Source organism: Lycium barbarum, chromosome 3 (genome assembly GCF_019175385.1).
Source record: "Lycium barbarum isolate Lr01 chromosome 3, ASM1917538v2, whole genome shotgun sequence".
Lineage (NCBI taxonomy): Eukaryota > Viridiplantae > Streptophyta > Magnoliopsida > Solanales > Solanaceae > Lycium > Lycium barbarum.
In genome coordinates, this window is record NC_083339.1 from 63080282 (window position 1) to 63090728 (window position 10447).

Here is a 10447-nt window from a genome sequence, read left to right on the forward strand (position 1 = left end):
TGGCATGTAATAAATTTTTATTCTTGTAAATTAGTTTTAGGAAGAGTTATGGAATGATACATAAAAGACATGTTTGTCCTTCAAATGTTCGTTAGGCCTACCTCTGGCATAAAGAGGTCCCTTGCATTATAGAACGCGATGTATTATGTGCAATAATGTGTTTATATGCAATAATATGTCCTTACCGCATACTGACTCATTTTCTTTTTCTTTTCTTGTTTTATCTTTTTTTTTTCTTTTAAACTTATTTTCAAAACAAAAGGTTGACTTGTGCTAAAGGGGAACTGACGGAGCATCCATATTTCACACGGTCTAGAGCCAAGAAAGCAGACTCTGACTCATCACTAATCACCTAGTTAACTAAAAAGACTCGTTCTAAAATGGAACAAAGTTTGATCAATGCAACCACTTCATCTGAGTCATCTCTTAGTTTACCGATCACGAGTGATCCCACATCCTCTAATGAACCAGAAACACATTTGGAGATCATTGCTCGTCTGGAGCGACGAGTTGCTGAACTAAGTCACATGGTACTTCAAAATCGGTCATTTTCTCAAACGCCGCCACATATGACTCCATCTAATGGGGTTCGTCAGACTTTGCCTATGCCACCTCCATTCCCAAATTTGGATGAACTTAACCAAGCAAACTATTTTACCACTTCTCAACCAGCTCATTCAGAACCCATTGCCCACCTAGTTACTCAAAATGCTCCTCTTTTGTTTACAGCCGCCTCTTCAAAGGCTCAGTTCATACCGCCGACACATGATGTTACCAATGCGCATCAAGTTCCGCCGGTATATACTTATACCACAGCTCCACCCATGACACAAACCCAAGGACAATGTCGCGCAGATGTTGATCATTATGTCGAAGTCGAAAATGAGGCAAGGGCAGTTAATGATGAAATGATAAATAGAAAGCTCAAAAGTTTGGAAGATGCCATGAGGAGTTTGCGTGGACTCGGTAGTAACCAAAGCGTGAGATATGAAGAGTTATGTGCATTTCCTGAGGTAGAATTGCCACCAGGTTACAAGATTCCAAAATTTGAGAAGTTTGATGGTCGGGAAACCCTTTCTTCCATCTGAAGGTCTATTGTGAAAAGTTGATTGGTGTGGGGAAGAACGAAGGGATAAGAGTCAAACTATTTAATCAGAGTTTGAGTGGAAAAGCTTTGGAATGGTATTCCAAACAAGATACAACCAAATGGCGTACTTGGGATGACTTGGCAAATGCTTTTGTGGATCATTACAAGTTTCATGTTGAGATCGCTCCTGACAGAATCTCAATTACAAAGTTAAAGAAGAAGTTAACCGAATCATTCCGAGAATATGCTATACGGTGGAGGGAAGAATCATCTAGGGTGCACCCGCCCATGGAGGAAACAGAAATGGTTACTTTCTTCATTCAGGCACTAGAACCAGAGTACTATGAACGTTTGGTGACAATGGGCGGAAAAATTTTTGCAGAAGTGATCAAAGCTGGGGACATGATCGAAGATGGCATTAAGACAGGGAGAATAACAAGTCTAGCAGCATTGCAGTCTACTAGTAAGGCCATACAAACTGGTGCTCTCGGAAATGGAAAGAGAAAAGAAAAGGAAACGGCAGCGGTAATGGCTCTGGGAAGCACCTCATACCACCACCACCAACCTCCACGATACAAGTCTAACGCTCTCCACTCACAATATTTCCAATATTCATCACATCCATACAACCAAGCTTTGTCATCTTACCCGCCTCAATCACCACAAATTTCCTACCCCGTCTACAACACACAGCCAACATACCGAGCTCCACGACCACCAACATACCCAGCTCCACCATCACAATTTCATCATCCAAACAATGCATCCTTTCCGCAATTTTACACCATTGGGAGAGCCATTGAGCGTTGTTTTTGAAAGACTGCAAGCTTCATGCTTATTATATCCTGTGGAAGGTAGAATTCCAGATCCACTACCTAGAAGTTTTGATCCCACTAAAACATGTGCATATCATTCGGGGGTAAAAATCCATTCCACTGATCGTTGTTACGCATTGAAACACAAGGTTGAAGATCTTATTGAAGCAAAACAGATCATGGTCAAACAACCGGCACCAAACGTGGTTAACAATCCACTCCCGACCCATGATGGGGCGACGATAAATATGATTGGAATAGATGAAAATGATGACGATCCAACCAAATTCATAGTGCCTGTGGATAGCGTGGAAGATCATGGTCTTGTAGCCGTTGCTTCTCCGGCTATAGTGATAAGGGGTTTTGTACCTATCGAGATATTAAGAGCTTCATCAACACCTGTGGAAGTAGTTCAAGCACCAAATCAGTTACCAGTGCTCGATACCAAAGCCGTACCATGGAATTATCAACAAGCTGTGATGGAATGTCGAGGAAAGGAAACGATCACTGACAAGACTAAGATGTCAGGAATGACAAGGTCCGGAAGGTGCTATACCCCAGAAGAGCTATCTAGATTGAAGCAAACTAAAGAAAGCAATGTGCCTCCCAAAAGGGTCGTGACAGAAGCCGAGGCAGAAGAATTTTTTAGGAAGATTAAGGCCAGTGAGTACTCAATTGTGGATCAGTTGAAAAAGACCAATGCCCAGATTTCTATCCTTTCTTTGCTTTTAAGTTCAGATGTACACAGAAATGCACTCTTGAAGATTTTGAGTGAAGCATATGTTCCAAGCGAAACAACTAGTGAGACGTTAGCTGGGATAGTTGGGCGCGTGCTTGATAGTCATCGAATCAGCTTCGATAATGAAGAACTGCCACCAGAGGGATGTAGTCACAACAAAGCACTCCATATAACTGTCAAGTGTCGCAACATGTTTGTGTCTAAGGTGTTGATTGATGGAGGCTCTGGACTTAACATTTGTCCACTAACAAGTCTGAAGAAGATCGGATATAATATTAACGAGCTCAAGACAAGTGATATGAATATTCGAGCATTTGATGGGGCTCAAAGGCGTCCTATTGGAGAAATAGAGTTGAACGTGCTGATTGGACCTGTTGAGTTCATTATGGATTTTCAAGTACTTGATATCTCCACGACATACAACATGTTGTTAGGAAGACCGTGGATCCATTTGGCTGGAGCTGTACCATCTACTTTGCACCAGACTGTCAAATTTAAGTGGGATCAACAACAAATATGCATACATGGAGAAGGTGACACGTCTATCTATCGAGAGCAATCTATCCCATTCATCGAGGCAACAGGAGGGTTTGATGGAACAACTTACCATGCTTGGGAGGTGGTGAATGTTACTAGAGTGGGTGAAGTGTGTCAAACTCAAGAATCAAAAAGGTCATGCGCCGCAATCATGGTTGCAAAGGAAATGCTGAAAAATGGGTACCAACCTGGATTTGGGTTAGGGAAGACATTAAATGGGCGGGTTGAGCCTGTAGTACTCCCTGCGCAACAGTTTACATTTGGTTTGGGATATGAACCAACTGAGGAAGAAGTGAAGAAAGCACGAAAGAATAAAGGAAACGGGATTTTCTTGCCAAAACCTATTCCTACCATCGATCAAACTTTCTCAAAACCTGCCATCTCCAAAATTTCAGATTTAACTGTTGAAGTTTCCTATGATGATATTGTGGAAGGGATCAAGAACTTGTTCGTGGAAAATGAAGATGATCATGCCGTGGTAATCGAAGACATTGTGGAAGCACCGACCTTATAGGCTGCCGAGCCAGGACCTGAGTTGAAGAATTGGACTTTTATCTTAGCCCCGGTTCGCCGGGAGTTTCAGTAATTTAAGTTTAAATTTCCTTTTGTAATAGGCCGGAGGCATAAGCTAGAACCTTTAGTTTCTTTTTGTCATGTCGCCTCTATGTTTTGTTACGGCCTTTCTAAATTAAGACTTTGTCATTTGTTGCAATGAACTACGTTTGGCCTGACTTCCTTTTGGATACGTAGGCAGCCCACATCGGGTTCGGCCACTCTTTTCAAAATATTTCGGTGTCTTTGTTTTGTGGGTAATGAACTACGTTTGGCCTGAATTCCTTTTGGATACGTAGGCAGCCCATATTGGGTTCGGCCGCTCTTTTCAAAATATTTCTATGTCTTTGTTTTGTGGGTTGGAACTACATGTGGCCTGATTTCCTTTTGGATACGTAGGCAACCCACATCGGGTTCGACCCTCCTTTTAAATAATAAAAAAAAAACCTCAAAAGTTCTTATTTTTACTCACGAACTACGTCTGGCCTGATTCCTTTGGGATACGTAGGCAACCCGAGGCGGGTTCGGCCTTTCTATTTTAAAATTTCAAAGTCTTGGGTTTGTCCAACCATTTTAGTCCCTATAAGATACATAAGGATTTTGTATAAAGTTTTGGTCTTCCCATTGTTTAAATTCATATGTCCTAATATCTTGAAACTGGGACAAATTTTTGAAATCGATCAAATCGCTTTCAAAATTTTTCATTATAACTTCTCACTTTTCAATTGTTTAGAACCAAGCTCCTCCAGGAATGGAAACTGGGACAATTTTTTAGAAGTAGCACACAAGTGGTCTTAAATGAAGTTCGCCCATATCTTTCTAAAAATGTTGATAAGTTCGAATTCGAATCTTCACAATCATTTTATCTATTAGAGCCACTAAGTATTCCCTTTCGAAGTCAGCCAAATCTCGTTACTCTTATTTTCAAACTACACTCTTTATTACTTATTACTGAAACTCCTTGGTGAAGCGAAATATCTGGTGGGGCCTCGAAGAACGTGGACGCGATTGAGACAAGAATCAATTCAAGGACCAAGTTCCCCAACAAGCACAAGTCAACCAATTTTCTTTAAACTCACAACTTTTCTTTGATGAGACAGGTTTCAATTAACATAGATGTGGCGCATATTTGTCTCTTCTTCAAATTTTAGTTATGGACGTGAACAAAGAGTTAGCCTTCTGCAAAAGGAAAATATTCTTCATGTGGATGTAAATTTAGCTTGCGCTAAACGGTGGATGTTGTTACATTCTTCATGAAATTTTGATCGCAACAGTGGACATGAATTTATCTTCTCAACCAAGGGCTGTAAGCGTAATTCTTTCAAACCCAGCTATTTACATATTCTTACCACTAACAGTTGTTTTAGCTCGTGGCATTTCTCGATGGATCAAGGACGCATAATCGTGGATTTAACCTTCTTCGAAGTGGATACGAACCTGGTCACCTGATTATCGGTTTAAATTCCTTAACTTTATCATCACTTCATACATATTTATTTATTTCAAGTCGCTAACAAGTTCTTTTTTAGAATGTGGTATTTAATGAGATGGCAGGATCGAAATCTTGCATCATATGTTAAATCGTGGGGAAAATTATAGATTTAACTTACGTCACAACAGGATGTGAATTTGGATGTGGAATTATATCTCTTCACGAATAGTTTTGTGGATGTGGACAGAAACGTGGATATACATTTCTACATTACAAATTGTGAGAGCGGACATGGATTTATATCTCAATTATAAACATTGTGGATATTGTGGACGTCGAAGTGGATTTATCTTTTTATATTATAAATGTTGTGGACATGGACGTGGACGTGGATTTATCTTTCTCGCATTATACAATTTGTGAAAGTGGACGTGGAATCAATACATGGTTTGAATGTCTAAAATACGAAGTTAAAAATTTTACCCTCTATAAGCCGCCACTCTACAACAGTACTAGCATTAAAATGTTGTAGAGCCGCTATATACCTTGGCAGCGATTGAAAAGAGATATGCCAATTTCCAAAGATCATCTCAAAAACGCATCTACACCCGAGAAATCCCTTTCTGTTGCTTATAGTTTTACCATATATGGTTTGAACATTTCTAATGCAATCTTTGATGGGGATCCTGCACAAATTTTAATAAACAACATTTATTAATGATCTTTTAATTGATATAAGACATATAATGTACTAGGTAGGATAAGTTACCTTGGCGTTTCGGCAACGTCTTTAAGTAATACTTGAGCAATCATGTTTGTATCTAAATTATAATGATCTAATTGATTGTCTTCCATATCACAAGTGTATTTTTGGCGGAATTTTGTGATAGCCCACGTACCATCAGGCTTAACAATTCCCCGAAGCAACCACTCATAGCCTTGATACCGTTACCTACAAACTAGCCTCCATATCTTTGTGTTTGACTGATCAACCTTAAACTCCCTCATGTCCTTAAACAATAAATTTTGACAGCCCGTTACAACACCTTTTTGGATGCGAACAACATTTCTTTTGCAAGGTAGCATTGATCTCTGTTGAGATCCTTTGGTTCAATTCAGGTTTTTAGGCGACTATGATCGTCTTCTCTTGTGAAGACAAATGCATCATCACGACCTTGCAGGCTGTCAAGATAAGGAATATTGTTAGAATGCCACTGAATTGGGCTTTCAGAAGTTGGGTTTTCCGCCATCGGTAGTGGTACGTGGTGGTGCATTGGTTCTTGTTAGTTTTGGTTTTGACGAATATTGTTATTCATACCAACTTGAACATCATCATAATTTTCATCATCGGTTACCTCTGCATTATTAGCTATTTCATCGTCATCACTTGATGATGACTCATAATAATTTGGAAAATCTTCATTATCAAGTGCATTCCTCCTCCTACACGAAAAGTAACATATTTTAAATACCAACATCAATATATATATATATATATATATATATATATATATATATATATATATATATATATATATATATATACGGATTATTTATATAAAAGTGATGAACTTACTGTTGTTCATAAGCATTGTCATAGTGTGGAGAATGATCAACTCCATCGAACTGAGAGGATTGACCAACATCCATATTTGGTACCACTGGCGAGTTTTGAGAATAGTTCCTATAAAGATTTGAAAAATGGTTATTTACCAATTCATACAAAAAACACTTGCCATTACACACAATAATTATATAAAAATGCATATTTATCAATTTTCATTGTAAGCTTGATTAAATTGCTGGCTTAGATTTTCCAGCGACACTTGACCACTCAAAATGTCTCCATAAGAACTAAAGTCCTCATAAGTGTTACTGTGAATAGGTTGGACTTGAAAGACTTCTTGTCGAGGTATCTTTTGTGCATGTAACTGACTAGTGTTTCATAATTTAAAGTTGTTGGAAATTTAACATGGGCTTTTGGTTATATACTATAACGAACAGAGTAATTGTCCTCAACGATATCTCCATCCCAAAATAATGAAACCCTAACAGTTGAAGCATTTTGGGACATATTTTCTATGAACTTTGATTTTTTTTTTTCAATGCCTTGTAAGACTTAGACTTGTGAAATTGATGAGTTTTTCACTCATCCAACATTCATGTTAAATAGATTGCTGAAATTGTCATGCGTGGTGTGTTGTCAAATCAACGCTTATATTGCGCATTAAAATGGTGCGCAATACAAGTGAGAGTCATATTAAAACGGTCAAATAATGCAGCATTGTATTGCCAAATCAAGTCTTTATGTGTCATAGATTTGTCACGACCCATTTTAGCCTAGGTCATGTGGGCACCTACCATTCTCCCCCTCGGTAGGCGAACCCTTAACTCAACGTTCACAATCAATAAATATAATAAAAAGCGGAAGAAGTAAATGACTTAAGTCTCACAATATAGTATATAGAAAAGTGCGGAAGTAAAAGAAACCACCCCAGTATTTGGTCTGGTCATACAAGACCATTTAAATCCGAATAACTCTGGTCTGAATAATAATACATAAAGTGTCTCAAATCATGTCTTGAAAGGAAAGTAAGACATAAACAATAGAAGAGTCTTCGAGGTCAGTGGATGCCATGCTTACCCTGGAAAACTCAAGTAGAAGCTAAGGAGTCGATCAACCAAGAGTCAGAGAGGTAGATCCGGCCTGATACTCTGCATTCATAAAAGAATGCAGCAAGTGCAGATCAGTACAAACCACAGTACTGGTAGGCATCATAGGCCGACTAAGCATAGTTAACACAATTCAGAGAATAACGCAGATAAACAAGTAGAACAATCAAGCATGAAACAATATAATCGTAACCGAGTATCCATCAAAACCTAGGTAAGTATCTAACCCCAATAGAATAAGTCTGAGTATATCAATTCCTGGAACAACCAACACTATAGAATCAACAACACAATCCACCACAATACAGTCATCACGACATCTCACTTAAGTCATAATGCAATGCAATACAATAATGGTATGAATGCGATGTCATGCCATGCTATGCAAATGAGATGTACACATGTACTCCGAACGGAAATATCGACGTCTCGGCAGCACAACCCAGTGTGACTCGCGAAGTCTGAGTGCCACCCGTCCCAGATCTTTGCCAAACAGACAGACGGGACCCTAGCTAATTTCTCACAAGGGGAGTCTCACCGGCACCACTCTAGGAGACCCGCGGAGCCCATGTACTACAATCGAATCCAGGATAACATCGGAAACGGCCATGCAACAACGATGCCCAAATTTACCATTGGACATCGGCCTCCTCATAATCACTCAAAAGAGTTATCAAATATCAGTTTCATAAATCAACGATTCCGAAATTGAACCTCGAACATCGGCCTCCTCACAATCACTCAAGTAAAAGAGTTTATCAAATATCAGTTTCGCTCAATCAATGATATCGGATCATCACCGGATATCGGCCATGCATGATAATATGAGAGAATGCGTGCAGTGCATATGTAAATCATCAACAAGTAAGCTCAATATCACAAGTACCTCAACGGGGTACGCCAATAATATATCACATCACAATACCAACAGTGGGTATGCCAACATATATAATTAAGCACCAACAGCGGATATGCCAATAATATATCAATAATCTCAAGTACCAACAGCAGTACGCCAATAATATATCATAGTACAAATACCAACAAGGGTATGCCAATCCTGTCCCCAATCAGGACAACAAGCGGCATTCACTATCTACCAACTACACTTGGCATCAAGCCAACACCATTAACAATCAAACACATATAACGGGGTGGCTAGTCCCAGCACACATCAGGTCCCAACCTAAGGCAATATCCATCCCAACTTCACACCCGAAGGTTCACATGTTGTTTCCGACATCAAAATCTAAAAATGTGATTCACCATACTCAGTCTCACCAAAGGTAAACTATAACCTACCTGGACTGCCGAACTACAACACCAACAAGTCACTCTATTGCCTTACCCTTCCTCTGAAGCTCAGAACCGAAGTAGTCTAAGCATAATCGAATTCTAAATTAGAAATCAGGAATAATGATACTAATATTGCTATGATATCAAGTAGGTCCAATTTAACCCTAGAAATTGGGAAAACGAGCCCACAAGGGTGAAACGAAAAATTTACGGGTAAAATATCAAATTGAATTCTGGATAATCATAACCCAATCATTTATTGTTGATTTAGCTCAAGAACTATCCCCAAATCTGATTTCTAGCAAAACTCCCAAATTGGGTATGGACCTTAATTCCCCAAATCTGAAATTCAACATTAAAAGTGGAAGATATATGATCATAGATTCGTCATATTTTAGAATTAACATCATCAATTTTATCAATTATAACCCTAAGGAGAAGTCTCCTAAAACCCTTCTTCAAATTCTACTTCTAAGGGATTGAAAAGGGAAGGAATGATTCTAAGATGATGATGATAAAACAGAAGAGTAAAGGATTGGACAAAGTTTACCTCCAAGAGTTTCTTCAAATTATCTCTAAGAACAGTTTCTCTAGGCTCCAATACCGAGATAATAATGAGGGTCTAGGTCTTATTTAAGACACATTAAATGAAATAACACTGCTTGTGACCACCACGGTGAGGGTGTTGCCCCTACAGCGGTGCCGCTGCGGCGTCGGGGACACCGCTGCAGCGGTGAAGGCCAATCTACTCATGACTGCCCCATCGGCCACTACACCACCATAGCGGTACCACTGGGGCGGCTCTGGTGCCGCCGTTGCGGGCACCAGACACCAGAAATGCCTATGTTTTCTAAGTCTTCTATCGAATTTTTGGGTTATTCCTGAGGCCATCTACTCATACCCCGACCACCTAAACTCATACAAAAATACACTACAAACGCACTCATGGTGTCGGAATTTCCAACGGAGGTCTCATTGACCGAGTCAACCACCGGTGTTTACTTCCCATTTCCCATCCAAAGTCCCGAAATGCGCCAAAATGCATTGGGAACCGAACCAATCATACATACAAGTTCTCAACAATCATCCCGACCTCTCGGAGTTGAAGAAACTCCGGACAGGGTCCGTTTGCCCAAAAGTCAACCTCGGGTCAAAATAAGTCAATAAACGGTCGGAAGTGGCGAAAGTGCCAAAAGGACTATAACGACCAAACGGGTCGTTACAGATTGCTGAAATTGTCATGCGTGGTGTGTTGTCAAATAAACACTTACATTGCATATTAAAATGGTGCGCATTATAAGTAAGAGTCATATTAA